Genomic DNA, 19,649 nt, shown 5'->3' with positions numbered 1-19,649 from the left:
CCTATATATAGTATAGATATTTATTTGCACATACTATTTTGTTTGGATCTTAAGGTCTTTCCATATACTATTTTGTTTAGATCTTAAGGTCATCAAAGGCACAGACAGTACCCAGTATAATAATTCCTATGAATTATCTTGGAATAATGAACTGCTAGAAAATGTTCTGGCTTTTTTCTTTCTTTCAGTTATTACATCAATTTTTCAAGGAGTCCTGTAGAATCCTTCTGAAAAGCTTCTCTTGAACATGTCTGCTGTTTTTTCATTCTCATTACTCTTGCCCTAGTTAAGGCACTATTATCTATATCTGGAATACTTAAAGAGTTTCCTAAAATCTCCTCTCAAATTTTCATTGCCCAATAATCCCTTATCCTCATGATAGTCAAAAAAATCATTTTAAAACATAAATCATATCATATAACTCACTTCCTTAAGACCATGTATGTTTTCATATTGCATTTGAAATCAAATGATGACTCTTTACTTTGGCTTTTAGCATTAGGAGAAATACCTAATGCAAATGGCAAGTTGATGGGTGCAGCAAACCGACATGGCACATGTATACCTATGTGACAAACCTTCATGTTGTGCACATGTACCCTAGAACTTAACGTATAATAAAAATAAATAAATAAACAGGGAAAAAACAAACAAACAAATATGGTTCCTGTAACTTTCTGTGGCTAGGCTTAGCATTCTTCTCCTGCTGGCCCTATAATATTCCTACCACCCAGCCCTTTTTAATTCATTGAATTAAAAAGAACTAGGTAGAACACTTTGTTCTCCCTGGTTGACTTCCTTCTTCCTGCAATTATCTCCCCCACTTTCTGCAAGATTGTTTTTTTCTTATTATTTATATCCTAATTTAAATGTAGCCCTCTTAAAAAGTGTCTCCTTCGTCATCAAATCTAAAGCTGGCCACTCAAACACACACCTTGATATCACTAAATATTAATTATTATATTTAAGTTATTACTCTTTGAGTTTTTCTTTGTGGATCCATCAAGCCATCGATGCATACATTGATTCACCCGTCATCTGTATGTTTTTTTAATTGATTCATTCATTTTATTATCATCACTCATCTAGAATTCAAGCTCGATGAATAAAGAAACTCCATTGATCTGTTCATTTTTGTTATTACCTTGGCTTATATTGGTGTCTGGTGTTTGTATTAATCTGGATTCAGAGAAAGAGAATAAATTTTCAAAATTATACACACACACACACATATACATACACACACACACACACATACAGTCCAGCTAGGCTGGAGTGCAATGGAGCGATCTTGACTTACCGCAACCTCTGCCGCCTGGGTTCAAGCTATTCTCCTGTCTCAGCCTCCCAAGTAGCTGGGATTACAGGCATGAGCCACCACACCTGGCTAATTGTTGTATTTTTAGTAGAGATGAGGTTTCACCATTTTGGCCAGGCTGATCTCGAACTCCTGACCTCGGGTAATCCGCCCACCTCAGCCTCCCAAAGTGTTGGGATTACAGGCGTCAGCCATGGTACCCGGCCTATTTTATGTTTTATGATAGAAACCTAGTTTACCTGAATGCTGCTAAATATGAGACTCTGATAAATAGGAATGCCTGATTTGAAGTCTGATAATCAGGAAGAGAATGTGAGATGAGTCTGGGAGGTCATTGGATGTTACCAAGCAGCCTCTTTCAACTATGGGCTGAATTTACCTCTTACTTAATATTGTTGAAATACATGGAGTTGTTAGATGGATATTTGAACAGTATTCACATTAATATATTTTGTGATAGTTGATGCTATGGATACAAGTATATGTGTTTGTTTGCAGATGCATGTGTGTGTGTGAGACAGAGGAGAGGGACAAACAGCACATTTTACTGTACTACTGTAATCAAAGCCATGGAAGAACCATACAATGACTGTGACCTCTGGAAGGGGCAGAATTATGGCTTGTGTTTCACATATACTCATTAGAAGCAGATATATATTTTTAAGACACAAATATTTCGACAAGAAATCATGGCTGTTATTAATGCTTATCTAATTTATGATCATTTGCACATCTTGCCTAATGCTAAACAAATTTATCTTGGCCTCTTTATGTTATCCCTAGAGCCCAAATCTAAAGAGGAGATGATAAGTGATATTGATAAAATCTAACATTGATAAAATACTAGGAATAAAGAATTTGTTATTTTCAGAACCATGATATAGTAAACTATATTTCTCTTCATACTTACTACTCATCAGTTTAATCATGATATTTTCAACTGTTTTCTAGAACCTCATACATAAGCCTGTGAAACATTCATGGTTACTGAGGCTTTCTTGCTAGAAATTTTATGTCTTGGAAGATTGCTGCAAGAGGGACACAGCGTCTGAACAGTAGTAAAATTGTAGCTAACTTGAGGAGTATCTGCTTAGAAGAGGAAAGCTAAGCAGTAATAGATTAGAAGTGAGAGATCCTAGAGAGATAAACACCATAACCAAAAAGGAACATAGAAATAATGACCTTGAAGTGTCTCATTTTATGAGAAAAGGTCTAGGAAAAATCATTACTGTATGCTCAATTATCTCATTATAATACATTCATCAGACTCTCTGTTTTTGAACAATTGAGAAGGATTATTTTCTCAAGATGCTTATTCTGGCTGTGCCATGATGCATTTGAGATCATGGTTTCAACCCTTTTGAGCATATTCTTGAATTCCCTATTTCCAGTTACTATAAAATGTAAATGAAATGCTGAGGAAATGCCATTTTCAAAGATAGCACGACAATATTATAGCACCCTGTGTTTCTCCTCTGTGATATCTCTCCCATGTTGAATTATTCATTTAATATACAGTTTCTAAGACAAACATGTAAACTCCATGAGGGCAGGAAAATATTTGTTTGGTCTTACTTCTGAGTTCTTACAGTGACTGGCAGAGCTATTGCTCAAAAATTGGGCAATACTTACTTGATAGTTTGAGAACAGCCTCGCAGAAAGTGTGAAGATGTGAAGGCTGTATTTTTAATGCAACTGCAAGGCAATTCACTCTGCTCATGTAGCACATTCTCAATGAAATCTATCCTGATATTTCGACCAGAAGTAATCTTCTTTTGAAAACTCTCACCGTCTTTTGCATAGACTTCTCTTAGTGAACATCATTCTCCCTTGCATTTTCAATGGTTACAAACATATTTTCTTTCAGGTATTGCAATCTCAGTGCCCACAGAGAATAAAAAACTGATATAAATAGTAAAGCCAGCTTTGGGTAGTGATGGTCACAGTGTCAAACTAGAAAGTTATCTAAAGAAAACAGGTACTACTCAAGTCCAGCTAAGGGACCTTGTTTGAGAACTCGCATTTGGCACTGTCAGAACAATTCTGTTTCATCTCATCTAACATATCAAAGTTCCTAAAGTCATTACCTGTATTTTACTTTAAAAAAATTGTATCTGTAGAGTATCAGAACAACATATTTCATATAGTTGGCATTACATAAGTTTTTAAAAATTAGTTATAGCATGTAGTATAAATACTGTTACAGTCTTTAAAAGAATAAAAATTAGTCAAAATGAAATGAATATTACTTATTTGTTCCATTTATTACTTCTTATTTATGCAGGGCATGAAGCTAGAGCCACCATGAGTTAAAATGTCCTATTTCCCTAATAGTATTAGAGAAATGTTTGCCATAATGCACATTCCACTTCTGAAAATTGATTAAAGATGCACTCCTATTTTATCTTGAAATGCTGTAGCATAGAATTCAGATAGTACATGAGAATTTTACCTGGCCTATTCAATCAGTAAATCAGTTCAAATACTACAACCTAACAACACGTGGGACAGTTGTTTGAATTCTAGAGCTCATTAAAAAAGTTGTGGACGGGCTACTTAAAAGCGTGTATGATTTCTTATTCATTCTTGCATTTTCTAATGCTAAACACTGTGCTTTTAACTTTTTGGAATTCTAAAAAATATCTAATGAATTAGCAAATAAAATAATAGTTGAAAATTTAAAATAGCTTTTCTGAAAGTGAACCATATTTAATTTACTAAAAATTGCCTTAAGCAAACATAAGTTTCTGGGGTACAGGCATCCGTAGGAAATACTGCAGGTTCAGTTCCAGGCCTCTGCAATAAAATTATCATGATGAAGTGAGTAAAACAAATGTTTTGGTTTCCCAGTGCATATAACAGTTATATAAGTGTGCAATGTAATTATACCTTAAAGAACAAGGTACATATCTAAATTAAAAATAATTTATTGCTAAAAATGCTTACAGAGACAGGGAGCAAGCACATGTTGGGAGAATGGTGCTACAGACTTCTTTCGAGCAGGGTTGTCACAAATTTCCAATTTATGATAAGGCAGGCTCTGTGAAGAGCAACAAAGTGAAACAATAAAATGAGGTATGCTTATATTAGCAATAAATCCATATAAGTAATACTGAGCATCTTTCTTTTAGAAATGTTAGGCTGAAGGCTTCAGATAAGAAAGTTTGGGGTAATTTCATTTTTTTCAAATCTGACCTCCAAGCTAATCTCTTGTTGCCCTGATTCCATATCTGACTTTTCCAACATGGCATTTGCCAGACCCCTTCTTAAACCTGAGAGTATTTCAATTTAATATACATTTTTTTAAAATCTCACTATTTAATGTACAGACATTTAATTCTAACAATAAAATTACATTATTATATATCATGTATTTCTTTTTGTGCTTTGTTATGAGATAATCAATTTATATATCTGTACAGCTTAATAACTCACCAAGGGAGGATCACTTGACTCTAAGAGTTCAAGACCAGCCAGGGCAACATGGAGAAACCTCGTCTGTACAAAAATTTAGCCAGGCATGGTGGCACACACCTGTAGTCCCAGCTACTCAGGAAGCTGAAGTGGGAGAATCACCTGTGCCCATGAGTTTGGGACTGCAGTGAGTAGTGACTGGCCCACTGCACTCCAGCCTGGGCAACAGAGTGAGAGCCTACCTCAAAAAAAAAAAAAAAAAAAAGAAAAGAAAAAAAAAAGAAAGAAAGAAAGAAAAGAAAAGAAAAGAAAAAAGAAAAAGACAAAAGGAAACTTGTTGTTGCCAGGATGTTCTGAGATGGCATGGCTTCAGGTACAGCAGGATTCAGGTGCTTACACATGTCATCAGGAACCCATCTCCCTCCCTCCTTCAGCTGTTTTCCTTGGCTTTGGTTTTGTTTTCTGGCAGTTTCACACCTACTGTTGAACATGGTGACTATTACTCACAGCTTTTTCACATAGGCTCTTTGCGAAAAATTTATTGTAATGTATGCATGCTGCTTCCTGCAATGCTGTCATAGGAATAAAGTCACCATTAAAACCACTTGACTCTTAGTCCTGCATATGATACTCCTACTACTGATTTCTAGTTCCTGAAATGGAACTAGTTTCCAGCCTCTTTTGATACCTAACCATGGGAAACAGGTGATACTTGCCAAAGTCCTGTGTTTCCTTGGATGAGAGAAAAGAAGTCATTGACTGTTTGCCCCAAAAAGTCATCTTTATCATCTAAACTTTATAGCTCCCTTTTAAAAGATGCCTGAGGCTAAAGTGAGGATAATTTGAGCCCAGGAACAACATAGCAAGACCTCATTTCTCTAAAAATTCTGTATCTTTATATACATATACATATTATTTATATATAATATATCTGTATACATATACATGTGAGAATTATATATTTATGTGTATATATGTATATTATATATGTGTATATACATATGCATATACATGCACATACACACTTAAGGTTATACATAATACCATTAATTGACAATTCTTCTGCATTTGTAAATCATTAATAAAATAATTGAAGACACTTTATTTTTCAGTTGAACATAACACATAGACACAACTACTTGTTTAAAACATCCTAAAACCAAATGAAATTTGAGACAATTATTCTGACAAAGAAAAAAATTCTCGAAAGCCAGTATTTTTGGAACATTTGGTGATTTCTGGGGACACTGGAAGAGAATGTTTAAAATTGAGCCTGCGATAAGAGAACAGATTGTAAATTTGCCATATAAATCATGTGGAAACATTTGCCTATTTAGTCCACACAACTTGTAATATAATGTGTACTGCTTGTAAATAAACATACTCCTTTTCAAAACCTTTAAAGTATATGTTCCTTATGCCTCTTATTTTGACATGGATTGTCACTTGAAAATAGAAAATTAAATACTTTCTTGAAGAGTCAACAAATCTTCATACTTATTTAACTACCTCATTATTTTACATTTCAGAAAAGAAAATTCATCTGAATTTCACTGTGCCTAATTTAGTTAGTCCAACACTAGTTCTCAGTATACAGTTTACAATGTGTCTTCTTTATTTTACTATTTTAGTCCTCTTGCCAGATGAAAAGGAAAAAGAAATCTACATTTATTGTGATTTTAAGTTCTACCTTCTCCTTTTGCTTTTTACTCATCTTATTTTGATATAATGTGTAAGTTGGTTTCTTTTCACCTCCTTTTCTGTTTTCCTAAACTATGCAATGAAAAATTTACCCTTAACAGAACACCAATTTACAGGGTAAATATGCTATAACAAATCATCATTGCTTTATCTCATTAAGGGGAAGAAACTATATGCTGATGAAAGCTAGCCAAAAGGAATTAACATCTGCTTTATTTATCATGGGTAAGATTTCAAAAAGATTGTTCAGCCAAGTAGTCCTAGAAAAAATGTTATTTTCTTCTGTTCAGTAATTTATAATTCTACTTTTCATCAGACATTGTACTCTTCTTTTACAAAAGGTTAAGGATCATAATTTTATCTACATTTACTTTCAGTTATACAAACTAGTATGAAGATAGAACATTTTCACTCTGTCATATATAACCAGCTTATTTGCAAAAATTACTTGTCTCCTATAGCTGATCCCATTCAACCAATTCACCTCTTGCCTCGCAGCAGAAAAGAATAAACACTTTTCTTCTCTGGAAACACCATTAAAAAATAATGGTATACAATTTTTATTAAATTTTAATGATCCTTCAAAAGATGTTTTAAGGTGTACACAATCAAATATAAATATATATTTCTCTTCCAACTCCTTGCTTTTAATAGCAATAGGATGCTATACCCATTGTTCTAAACCCTGATTTTGCATTTAGCAATTCATCTTGTCAAACTTTCCATATAGGCACATAGGAGCATCTAACTTTTTATAATATTCATATTTTAATTGAGGGACAAATGTCTTGCTTCCAAGCATTTTTAGATATTACTGACAGTGATGCATTGAAAAAATTACATATACATTATTTTTAATACGTTTATATGTGTTATAAATTGTTCAGAATTTGAAATGCTAGACACACAAGGGCATATGTAATTTTATTTTAATAGATATGGCCAAGTTGATCTCCATATACATTTTAACAATGCACAACCTCATCACTAATGTATGAATAGATCTGTTAAAACAATTTAATCCAATGTTTATCTTTTAACAATTAAGTAATTTAAAAATAATGCCATTTTAATTTCCTTTATTTACAAGAGATGGTAAGCATTATTTATGTATTTGAGAGTTGCTGTGAACATTGATATCTTTTGATAATTTTTCAAATGAATTGTGCTTTAACCTAATTTGTAGAAATGATTTATATACTTGAAGGGTTACCTTTTTGTCTTTGATATGAATTATAAAATGTTTCTCAGTTTGTCATTTTACCTTTACATTCTGCTTTTAGTTTTTTTATGCCACATCCATTTTCCTTACATTGTGAGTGGTTGAATATATCAAGCTTCCTAATCATTTTAGGGATTTTGAAATAAAGTTAGAAAAAACTTCAACATTGTAAAATTTTAAAACAATAACAATTTGTACTATTTTAGGAAATTTTTGTAGCTATTATTTTAGAATTTGAGTTTTGTACCAAGTCTTACACCAGTCAGAATAGTCATTATTTAAAAGTCAGAAAATAACAGATGTTGGCATGGCTGTGGAGAAAAAAATAATGCTTATACACTGTTGGTGGCAATGCAAAGTAGTTCAGCCACTGTGGAAAGCATTTTGGAGCTTTCTCAAAGAACTAAAAGTAGAATTACCCTTCTGTCCAGCAATCCCATTACTTGGTATATACCCAAAGGAATATAAATAATTCTACCAAAATGACATATGCACCCATGTGTTCACTGCATCACTATTCACAATAGTAAAGACATGGAGTAAACCTAGGTGTCCATCAGTGGTGGATTAAATAAAGAAAATATGGTAAATATACATTAATAGGATTGAATACTATGCAGCCATAAAAAACAAAGAGATCTTGTTCTTTGCAACAATATGGATGCAGCTGTGAGAGATTATCCTAAGAGAACTACCACAGAAACAGAAAAATCAAATGCTGCATATTCTAACTGATAAGTGGAAGCTAAATATTGAGTACACCTGGACATAAAATAGACACTGGCAACTACAAGAAGAGGGAGGGAGAAATGAGGACAAGGTTTGAAAACTACTTATTGGGTACTAATTAACTCAGTGAAAGGTTCAACCATACCCAATACATTAGACCCTTAAAACAAACCTGCACTGGGACATCCTCAATCTAAATAATTTGAAAAAAAAATACATTAATGAGATGTCTGATTATTAATCCAATTAACATTTATTTTCAGAATATTATCCAGCTGTTAAAAAACCCAAATATTGAATGGTCATGTTTCTCTCACTAAATTAAGATGGGATTATTAGCATATATATTACTTAATATTTGTTTATACTTGTTTCTGTATCTGGATGTCACTTGTCCATTTACCTGGCATATATGAATATTTCATTATTTTTATTATTAAAGATTTAAAATATGTTTTGCACTTGGCAGAGCAAGTCACCATTCATTGTTCTTGTTGTTGAGCATTTTCTGACTGTTTATGTAGCATATTTTTTAAGGTGCTGACTCTGCACACACACTGTATGAATTCAAAGTCCTGTTTCTATAGTCCTGAGATCTTCAGCAATTTTATTAATCAGTTTCATCTTTGGAAATATTAATATTACTTACATGAGAAGATTATTATGTATACATTTAAGGGGTTTAAATAATATCTAGCAAATATCACTCAAATAAATAATAGCTTCTGTAACTATCATTTAATCCATAGTAAAAATTGTATTATGACTTGTCTATTTACAATGGAAATATTTTAAGGTATTATACTAATGAGATTATAGATATGCATATTAATTTAAGGTACATCGATGATGTTCAATGGCACTGTAGAGAAACATAATCTTTGTTTCATTGTGTACAACTATTTCCTTGTTTTTTCCAGAGTCTATGTCTTTTATACATGGATGCAACATATTTCAGTTGTTTAAAGCATTTCAGCTTTTTTGGTTGTTACTATAAATAAGGTCTTCACTCCGAGAAATAAAATACTTTACAGACAAGCAAATGCTGAGAGATTTTGTCACCACCAGGCCTGCCCTAAAAGAGCTCCTGAAGGAAGCACTAAACATGGAAAGGAGTAACTGGTACCAGCCACTGCAAAAACATGCCAAATTGTAAAGACCATCGAGGGTAGGAAGAAACTGCATCAATTAACAGGCAAAATAACCAGCTAACATCATAATGACGGGATCAAATTTACACATAAAAATCTTAACTTTAAATGTAAATGAGCTAAATGCTCCAATTAAAAGACACAGACTGGCAAATTGGATAAAGAGTCAAGACCCATCAGTATGCTATATTCAGGAAACACATCTCACATGCAGAGACACACATAGGCTCAAAATTAAGGATGGAGGAAGATCTACCAAGCAAATGGAAAACAAAAAAAGGCAGGGGTTGCAATCCTAGTCTCTGATAAAACAAACTTTAAACCAACAAAGATCAAAAGAGACAAAGAAGGCCATTACATAATGGTAAAGGGATCAATTCAACAAGAAGAGCTAACTATCCTAAATATATATGCACCCAATACAGGAGCACCCAGATTCATAAAGCAAGTCCTGAGTGACCTACAAAGAGACTTAGACTCCCACACAATAACAATGGGAGACTTTAACACCCCACTGTCAACATTAGACAGATCAACGAGACAGAAAGTTAACAAGGATATCCAGGAATTGAACTCAGCTCTGCACCAAGTGGACCTAATAGACATCTGCAGAATTCTCCATCCCAAATCAACAAAATATACATTTTCTTCAGCACCACACCACACCTATTCCAAAATTGACCACATAGTTGGAAGTAAAGCTCTCCTCAGCAAATGTAAAAGAACAGAAATTGTAACAGACTGTCTGTTAGACCACAGTGCAATCAAACTAGAACTCAGGATTAAGAAACTCACTCAAAACCACTCAATTACATGGAAACTGAACAACCTGCTCCTGAATGACTACTGGGTACATAACGAAATGAAGGCAGAAATAAAGATGTTCTTTGAAACCAACGAGAACAAAGACACAACATACCAGAATCTCTGGGACACATTCAAAGAAGTGTGTAGAGGGAAATTTATAGCACTAAATGCCCACAAGAGAAAGCAGGAAAGATCCAAAATTGACACCCTAACATCACAATTAAAAGAACTAGAAAAGCAAGAGCAAACACATTCAAAACCTAGCAGAAGGCAAGAAATAACTAAAGTCAGAGCAGAACTGAAGGAAATAGAGACACAAAAAACCCTTCAAAAAATTAATGAATCCAAGAGCTGGTTTTTTGAAAAGATCAACAAAATTGATAGACCGCTACCAAAACTAATAAAGAAGAAAAGAGAGAAGAATCAAAAGATGCAATAAAAAATGATAAAGGGGATATCACCACCGATCCCACAGAAATACAAACTACCATCAGAGAACACGACAAACACCTCTACACAAATAAACTAGAAAATCTAGAAGAAATGGATAAATTCCTCGACACATCCACCCTCCCAAGACTAAACCAGGAAAAATTTGAATCTCTGAATAGACCAATAACAGGCTCTGAAGTTGTGGCAATAATCAATAGTTTACCAACCAAAAAGAGTCCAGGACCAGATGGATTCACAGCTGAATTCTACCAGAGGTACAAGGAGGAACTGGTACCATTCCTTCTGAAACTATTCCAATCGATAGAAAAAGAGGGAATCCTCCCTAACTCATTTTAGGAGGCCGACATCATCCTGATACCAAAGCCTGGCAGAGAAACAACAAAAAAAAGAGAATTTTAGACCAATATCCTTGATGAACATTGATGCAAAAATCCTCAATAAAATACTGGCAAACCAAATCCAGCAGCACATCAAAAAGCTTATCCACCATGATCAAGCGGGCTTCATCCCTGGGATGCAAGACTGGTTCAACATACACAAATCAAGAAATGTAATCCAGCATATAAACAGAATCAAAGACAAAAACCACATGATTGTCTCAATAGATGCAGAAAAGGCTTTTGACAAAGTTCAACAACGCTTCATGCTAAAAGCTCTCAATAAATTAGGTATCGATGGGACATATCTCAAAATAATAAGAGCTATCTATGACAAACCCACAGCCAATGTCATACTGAATGGGCAAAAACTGAAAGCATTCCCTTTGAAAACTGGCACAAGACAGGGATGCCCGCTCTCACCACTCCTATTCAACATAGTGCTGGAAGTTCTGGCCAGGGCAATCAGGCAGGAGAAGGAAATAAAGGGTATTCAATTAGGAAAAGAAGAAATCAAATTGTCCCTGTTTGCAGATGACACGATTGTATATCTAGAAAACCCCATCGTCTCAGCCCAAAATCTCCTTAAGCTGATAAGCAACTTCAGCAAAGTCTCAGGATATAAAATCAATGTACAAAAATCACAAGCATTCTTATACAGCAATAACAGACAAACACAGAGCCAAATCATGAGTGAATTCCCATTCACAATTGCTTCAAAGAGAGTAAAATACCTAGGAAACCAACTTACAAGGGACGTGAAAGACCTCTTCAAGGAGAACTACAAACCTCTGCTCAATGAAATAAAAGAGGGAACAAGCAAATGGAAGAACATTCCATGCTCATGGGTTGGAAGAATCAATATCGTGAAAATGACCATACTGCCCAAGGTAATTTATAGATTCAATGCCATCCCCATCAAGCTACCAATGACTTTCTTCACAGAATTGGAAAAAACTACTTTAAAGTTCATATGGAACCAAAAAAGAGCCCTCATCGCCAAGTCAATCTTGAGCCAAAAGAACAAAGCTGGAGGCATCAGGCAACCTGACTTCAAACTATACTACAAGGCTACAGTAAGCAAAACAGCATGGTACTGGTACCAAAACAGAGATATAGACCAATGGAACACAACAGAGCACTCAGAAATAATGCCATATATCTACAACTATCCAACCTTTGACAAAACCTGACAAAAACAAGCAATGGAGAAAGGATTCCCTATTTAATAAATGGTGCTGGGAAAACGGGCTAGCCATATGTAGAAAGCTGAAACTGGATCCCTTCCTTACACCTTATACAAAAATTAATTCAAGATGGATTAAAGACTTAAATGTTAGACCTAAAACCATAAAAACCCTAGAAGAAAACCTAGGCAATACCATTCAGGACATAGGCATGGGCAAGGACTTCATGTCTAAAACACCAAAAGCAATGGCAACAAAAGCCAAAATTGACAAATGGGATCTAATTAAACTAAAGAGCTTCTGCACAGCAAAAGAAACTACCATCAGAGTGAACAGGCAACCTATAAAATGGGAGAAAATTTTCGCAACCCACTCATCTGACAAAGGGCTAATACTCAGAATCTACAATGAACTCAAACAAATTTACAAGAAAAAAACAAACAACCCCATCAAAAAGTGGGTGAAGGACATGAACAGACACTTCTCAAAAGAAGACATTTATGCAGCCAAAAAAGCACATGCAAAAATGCTCATCATCACTAGCCATCAGAGAAATGAAAATCAAAACCACAGTGAGATACCATCTCACACCACTTAGAATGACCATCATTAAGAAGTCAGGAAACAACAGGTGCTGGAGAGGATGTGGAGAAATAGCAACACTTTTACACTGTTGGTGGGACTGTAAACTAGTTCAACCATTGTGGAAGTCAGTGTGGCGATTCCTCAGGGATCTAGAACTAGAAATACCATTTGACCCAGCCATCCCATTACTGGGTATATACCCAAAGGACTATAAATCATGCTGCTATAAAGACACATGCACACGAATGTTTATTGCAGCACTATTCACAATAGCAAAGACTTGGAACCAACCCAAATGTCCAACAAAGATAGACTGGCTTAAGAAAATGTGGCACATATACACCATGGAATATTATGCAGCCATAAAAAATGATGAGTTCCTGTCCTTTGTAGGGACATGGATGAAACTGAAAATCATCATTTTCAGTAAACTATCACAAGGACAAAAAACCAAACACCACATGTTCTCACTCATAGGTGGGAATTGAACAATGAGAACACATGGACACAGGAAGGAGATCGTCACACACCGGGGTCTGTTGTGGGGTCAGGGAGGGGGGAGGGATAGCATTAGGAGATATATCTAATGCTAAATGCTGAGTTAATGGGTGCAGCACACCAACATGGCACATGTATACATATGTAACAAACCTGCACATTGTGCACATGTACCCTAAAACTTAAAGCATCATAATAATAAAATAAAATAAAATAAAATAAAATAAAATAAAATAAAAATAAGGTCTTCACTCCAATTGTCTCTTCTAACTGGTTGTTTTTACTTCATTTTGTTTTTACATACAAAATTATGGGCTTGGGTATATTAATTGCATTTTCTTACTATATAGCTGCAATCTGTTATTATTTGTAGTGAATTTTCAATGTACTCATTCGGTTATCCAGGTATAAAATCATAGCATCTGAAAATATCAACAATTTTACCTCATGCTTTCCAATTTCTGTCCTCTAATTTATTTCTCTTCTTCAATTACATTGACTAGGATGCCCACTAAAATGTAAAATAATAGGAATTACAGTAGATATTTATCATGTGTCTCCCTATAACTTTAGTGGAGAATTTCTAATATTGTCCCATTAAAAATAATTCTGGCTTTACACTGAAATTTTTATTTTATTTCCTTAGTAATTTGAATTTTAAAAGTTCTGTTTTCAGCACCTATGTTAATGATCATATTTTTACCATTAATATCTAATAACCTGATAAAGTGTATCAATAGTTATTTTCTAATATTAAAATACCAGCATATTCCTTCAATTAGTCTTATTTGATTACTATGTATTTTTGATTGGTTGTTGATTCCAGTTGCTAATATTTTATTTAAAATATTTGCACTGCTATTAATAAAACAACTCAATAGTTTTACGTTTATTTTCAACCTTTCAAGTTTTTGTATGCATTTATTGATGATTTATATATTTTCTTTCAGATACTTTAAATAGAATTAGAATGATTTTTGTCTCAGGAATATGATATAATTCTGCTGTGAAATTATCTTGGCCACATAGTAAAGGCATTAAAAAAAAAAAAACAAAAAACCTCTAAATCTGGCCACATAAGATGAAATGCTTAAACTAAACCCCCAAATTTATGCCATTTCTGTAAATAATATTGTACTTAATACAACAAATTTATTATCTATTCTTTATCAGTTAATTTTTTGACAATAATGCCACAGAGGCATACATTAAAAAAACACCTGGCCAGGCGTGGTGGCTCACACCTGTAATCCCAGCACTTTGGGAGGCCAAGGCGGGCATATCACGAGGTCAGGAGATTGAGACCATTCTGGCTAACATGGTGAAACCCCATCTGTACTAAAAATATAAAAAATTAGCCAGGCGTGGTGGTGGGTGCCTGTAGTCCCAGCTACTCGGGAGGCTGAGGCAGAAGAACAGCGTGAACCCGGGAGGCAGAGCTTGCAGTGAGCCGAGATCGCGCCACTGCACTCCAACCTGGGCGACAGAGCGAGACTCCGTCTCAAAAAACAAACAAACAAAAAAAACCCTACAATTGCTTATGACTGTACTTACTGGGTGCAAAATTCTGCCAATCTGACTTGGCTCAGTTTGGCTTATTCATGTGTCTTCAGTTTGCTTGGGTCGGTTTTACAGCTTTGCTATCATGGCTCAGAGGTCTCCTTTATCTGGTGGTTGTCTGTTTTGTACAACAAGGTTTGCTCAGCACTGTTCTCCCTGTTTTCTTATCCTTCAGACTATTAGCTCAGGCTTGATTGCAGAGCTGAAACAGTGATCAAAGGCAGGGAGCAGGCTGGGCGCGGTGGCCCACGCCTGTAATCCCAGGACTTTGGGAGGCCGAGGCGGGTGGATCACGAGGTCAGGAGATCAAGACCATCCTGGCTAACACGGTGAAACCCCTTCTCTACTAAAAATACAAAAAATTAGCCGGGCGTGGTGGCGGGCACCTGTAGTCCCAGGTACTCGGGAGGCTGAGGCAGGAGAATGGCGTGAACCCCGGGGGGGCGGAGCCGGCAGTGAGCCGAGATCGCGCCACTGCACTCCAGCCTGGGCGACAGCGAGACTCCATCTCAAAAAAAAAAAAAAAAAAGGCAGGGAGCAGAAGTACATGAGGTCTCTCGAAACTGAGGTTTAGAACTGGCACATTGTCACTGTTGACATTTTTTTATTGCAAAAAGCAAGTCACAATACCAGCGTATATACAAAGGATGATAAAATAAACCTAACTTCCTGGATAAAAGTAACTAAAAATTACATTTCAATGACCAGTTAAGGTAGTATTCAAACAGAAAAGCATGATGGAAGACAAAGAAGCATTCTTCACGTTGAAGATATGAGTTAGGAATATCTACACACCAAATAACAGTACCAACATTTATAGAGTAAAAACTACAGAAATAACATTTTTGTTTAATATACTTATATCATATATATATAGGTATATTCACATTATGTCCTGTGATGGTCAAATGAAACTGTCCAAAAATGTACTTTATTTCTAGACTTATTTTTTCATTTCTCTCTAATTTTTAGTCATTATTTGTACATTTTCAGAGAGAACAATATTCTACTTGTGTTTTCTGTAATTCACTCATTTGGCTTTTATTGATATATCACAGTTGTACATATTTTCACCTATTTGTTTTTAATTTTAGTTTTTATAATTAACTATCAAATGCTCATAAGTCCTACTTTATCCACTTATTTTTTGCTCAGCTAAAATTCGTTTTCAAATATTTACTTTCATAACAAGTAAAACTTTCTATTGTCACCATTAAAAGTTTGTACTGTAAACAGATTATTGAACTAGTGGATTATATCTATAAGTTCTTTCAATTTTCACACCTGTATCATCCCCACAATCTTTTTTTCTTTTCTTTTCTTTTCTTTTTTTTGAGATGAGTCACACTCTGTCACCCAGGCTGGAGTGCAATGGTGCAATCTCGGCTCACTGCAACCTCCCCCTCCCAGGTTCAAGAAATTCTCCTGCCTCAGCCTCCCGAGTAGCTGAGATTACAGGCATCTGCCACCACGCCTGGCTAATTTTTGTATTTTTAGTAGAGACGGGGTTTCACCATGTTGTCCAGGCTTATCTCTTTGCCCATGCTGGTCTCGAACTCCTGACCTTGTGATCCACTTGCCTCAGCCTCCCAAAGTGTTGGGATTACAGGCGTAAGCCACTGCACCTGGCCCATCCCCACAATCTTTTCTAGAACTCCTACCTTCGTCATAAAGTTCCATGAGCTTTGCAATTCAAATATGAACTTCATAGCATTTTTAATCTTCTAAAGGAAATACCATGGAGAAGATGACTAGATTTTCAAGCTTTTTATGTCTTTCCCAGTGTTGTCTGCAGTCAATTTGTTGGCCACTTCTTTCAAGGCATTTGTTTGCACCTTTTGGGTTATGATTTCCAACATTTTCTTCTGGATATGAAGGAGCTATGGGTAGTGACCATCAGAAGTTTTCCACATCTGTTTCCTTTTATAGTAAAAATACCACAAAACATGTGAACCACCTAAATGTCAATAGTGGTGACACCAATGTGAGTTTCAGTCATAGTCTGCCATTTTTTGAACATGGATGCCATTTGGTTGGGGTAAGGTACATACCCTATGCAGGCAGTTTTTGCCATGAATTTCCTCAATAATTAACCTGAAATTTCTAAAAGCAATTTTATCATTATACAAGGCTTACTTCAAAAAACACAGTCCTTAAAGCTACCAAATACAATTTTGGTTCTTTAGTTATTGTAATGAGTGTTTTTCTAATATATCTAATATTGAATATGGCTGGTGCCTTCATATCATACCAATATTTCTTAGAAAATGAATCAACCACTATATTTGTGGCTCCCTTTTTGCTGCCTTTTGTAAGGCGCTTGTTTTTGCCAATTGCCATAGTGCATGCTGTTCTGAGAGCCATAAGGGAAGTATTTATTTTTTATAAGATTCATGTTAAAATTATTTCTGAAAATCTTGACTTTTAAAAGTCTTTTTCTATAGACTTTATGTGAAAGTTATAACTTTGATAGATATACAATTCTACATTACGTCTGCAAGATCTTTTAGATATTTTTCTATTTGTAGTTCAGTGTTGCAGTGGAAAAATGTAAGTTTGTCTGAGTCTTTCTTATGATTATATGTGACATGATGTATTTTTATAATTGCCCAGTGGATTTTTCATTTCTATAGCATTCATTTACTACAAAAGGTTTGAGACTTTCCATTTTGGGTCAATTTACCCTGAACTTGGTGTATCCTCAAAATATTTAGCTTTAAGACTAACACATACTGAGCATGTACATTGTATAGATATTGTTTAAACACTTCATGTAGACTAAAGTATTTAATTCAATTAGCTTCTTACTCTATGGAGTAAAAGTCACCATTTTTTAGAAGGCTAAATTAGGGCAACAAGAGGCTAAATAAGCAGATAATCATTGAAGCCATGATTTGAACATAGAAAGCCTGGTATAAACCCATGCACTTTTAATCACTACACTGTACTTGTAGATGTAAACTCTTATTTAGAAAAGTCTTCTCAACTGAATTTTCGAATAATATTCTCTTCCATAATTTGGTTTTTTATTTGGAGTTTAATAGTAGGCCTGTAATGGTCTTCTTTGTCTATTTTCTAAATCTATCATTATTTTTCTAATTTTTTATAAAACTTTCAATGGCCATTTTTTGTTGGCTATTTATTATTATTTTCCTTTTAGGTTCTGATGTATCTATTCTTGCTTGTGCTCTTTCCATTTTGATTTTCACAATCCTTTTCATCCAGTTATTTTTTAATATTTCCTTGGCAATAGGTTTATTTTATCTGTTTCTTCCTATTTTAATTTTAATCATTGCATTTCTACTTTGTGGTTTTCCTTTAGAAAGTAAAATCATTTGCTATACAGTTTTTAAAATTATAGTAAAAATTTGGTTATAATTTTCCATGACAATATTTTTCTGAGAGTTTATCTCGTCAGCTGTTAAACATGGGGCTGTCATGAGATAGGCTGTAAAATGGTGACTACATATGGGTCGTTAAGGAAGCCTTTACTAAAAAATAATATTTGACAAGTAATGAAGCTCATGTTGTTCGCATAGAACAGTCTAGAAAGAATTATGGTCTTATGCAGTAGTTATTCCTATGGGTAAACATATATATTGGAAAGAAAGTGGGACTCAGCAAATGGTCATGGAAAAAAGCTTGAGATGGCAACAAGGATTAGGTCATTAATATTGCTGAATAATAATTTTTCCAAGAGTAACATGAAAGGTTATAGAATGTTTTCAGCAAGTGGTTGCATTTGAAAAGACCAGTCTGCCTTAATTTAGAGGCATATAAAAGTCTGTGGAAGGGAGGTAGGAGAAGTCCATGCACATGTTGCTATCACAGCCACACATCATCATTCGTAGTATTTTTCTAATGGTTGTCTACAAAAATAGATTATTACGATCTTAAGGAAAGAAACTTTGTGTTTAATGCCATACCTATGGTTACTGTTCAATGTATGTTACTTTTTCTATGGATGCATTTGAATTCTTCTTTACTGATATCTCTCCTTCTCACCTATATGCACACAATCATCAAGACTTAAATTTTGCTCAAATATAGCCCCTTTGATACCTGACAACTTGGCTTCTTGCTTTTTCCATATTGAGATCCTGGGCTACAAGGTCAACAATAAATGGTGCTGAATCACATTATTGCCACTTAACATCTATGAAATGTTGGATAAACAACGGAAATTCAATTTTTTTCTTTATGCCTAGCATGGAAAAATGATGAATGAGAAATTGTTAGCAGTGTATATGACAGATTATGAGTATGTCATAGTTAATGTTATTTGTTTATAAAGAAATTGTATTAGACATTGTGACTAGAAAGATAAAAGAAAAATGACCTTTGGTTTCTCAAACTTTAAATTATAATTCAAAAAATTACATGATAATGTATGTCAATCATAAAGCAATATTCAATGTAATGTATTGTTATTATAAATCTTTACTAATTTTCTAAAGGACTTTTTACTCCATTGCTAAATAATCATTATTTTTATTGCAGAGTTCTAAACCCTAATATGGTAATAGTGCCCATTCATGTTTTTACTCATTGTTTGATAGAAATTCACTAAGTGCCCATCATACGCCAGGTCTTGTTAGCATACAGCAGAGAACAAAACAAAATACAGGCTCTTGTGGACATTATATT

Source organism: Hylobates moloch, unplaced genomic scaffold (genome assembly GCF_009828535.3).
Source record: "Hylobates moloch isolate HMO894 unplaced genomic scaffold, HMol_V3 SCAFFOLD_17, whole genome shotgun sequence".
In the NCBI taxonomy this organism is placed as follows: domain Eukaryota; kingdom Metazoa; phylum Chordata; class Mammalia; order Primates; family Hylobatidae; genus Hylobates; species Hylobates moloch.
The sequence above is the reverse complement of the archived record's forward strand: the minus strand, read 5'-3'. Positions refer to the sequence as shown.